Source organism: Anoplophora glabripennis, unplaced genomic scaffold, assembly GCF_000390285.2.
Source record: "Anoplophora glabripennis isolate ALB-LARVAE unplaced genomic scaffold, Agla_2.0 scaffold1724, whole genome shotgun sequence".
Classification (NCBI taxonomy): Eukaryota; Metazoa; Arthropoda; class Insecta; order Coleoptera; family Cerambycidae; genus Anoplophora; species Anoplophora glabripennis.
In genome coordinates, this window is record NW_019417837.1 from 13982 (window position 1) to 15653 (window position 1672).

The window sequence follows — 1672 nt, forward strand, 5'->3', positions numbered from 1 at the left end:
GGGGGCGAATCCTTTACCTATTTATCATGGCATTTACAATTCCCCCAGACAGTTCCAAGAAGTCTGACAAGGGAAGTAAGAGTGAAATGCCAATAGAGCACATGCTCGATTGAAGCGATACGCCAGCACGCTATGCAAACCGGTGAGAAAATGTAATTTCCCAGATCTGATCACATAGTACAGGGTATCAGTAAAGTATCTACTAACCTCTCGGGAGCATAAGAATAATTTCTTTAATGCTACAAATTAATTATAGATGTTTAAAAATTTAAATTTTGCACGTGATTACATTGTGACGTCATTTAGTGCGACCGTCTACTAGTCTACAATTCATAGGTCGATGAGACGGCACCTAATCTAAAAGAACACTCGATTTTCGATCGCACTAAATGACGTCATGAATTAGCGCGGGAACAAACACCCCTTTAAAACATTTATGTTGCTCGACAAACTTTAATAAATTAATTATTAATTAGAAACCTCTAATCCATTTCTAATATTACATGATTATATAAGATTATAGATTATTTCCAGATGTTTAAGAAAATATATGCAAATTGCCCATTTGGTGTCAAAACCGGTATTTTACTATTACAAGATATCCAGAAATGGATTAACCCCACATATTTTTTTTTAATTTTGACAGATTGCTGTACGGTAGTGAAATGAGCGATTTGGCAACCCCGGAAATAGGAATTTTCAGTCTGAAAGGTCACCAGTGAATAATTGTGTAGTCATACAACTGTCTACGTTTTTAATTTTTCTTGCAATTTTAATAGAGGATATTCAGCAATTTTTATAAAAAAGTGAAAGATCTTTAGTAATTTTAACTCATGATATTGCAGGAAACAACTATTCTGCAGACTAATTCCCTGACCAGTACTAAATTATACCCGCAATGTCGAGTAAAAGATAGGGTCATTCGTCAGCAGAACCACTAGACATATACCGTTATATTCTCAACGGTACAAACAGGTACCTCGGTCGTAGAGCAACGTTTTTTTTTTAAATTCGCGTAAAAATGCCAGCAATCGATTCCTGTAATAGACGTTATTGAGAAATGAAAATCGAAAAAGATATATACGAGAAGCCCACGAATGTTTTTCATAAGTCTAATCTATTTAATTATCAAGATAACATTGTAAACTAAATTTTAAATTAATTTTTTTTACTATGAGCTCCAGAGGAGATGATCTCAATTGGTAACCGCATAAAAACATTTAACTTACAAATTCTACGGAATCCATAGACGTCCAGAAAAATTTAGCCCTGTCTCGTCTAGATATACTATAGTAGGATCGTATACGATGCAAAGTAGAGCAAAAAATTGTCGGCCTTTTATCAAAAGAAAATCGTGTCATCATTTTTAGGAGGCGTAAGATAAATCATTTCAAATTTAAAATGAAATTCAATGTAAAATCTGAAATACCGCTGCATACGCACTGTGTTCTGGTAGTAGCTGTAGTCGCCCAGGTGCATCGAGTGTACGAACTGGTCGGTTATACGTCAAATACTAACCTGGCGAGCTTTGCTGTCAATTAGAGAGCGCTTCCAAAAAACAAGTAAACAACAGTGGCGCGTACAGAGGTAAAATGTAGTACATATGTGGAATTTAGGAAACAAATTGGATTTATAATAAATTACATTTAAAATAAATAGTTTATGAGAATAA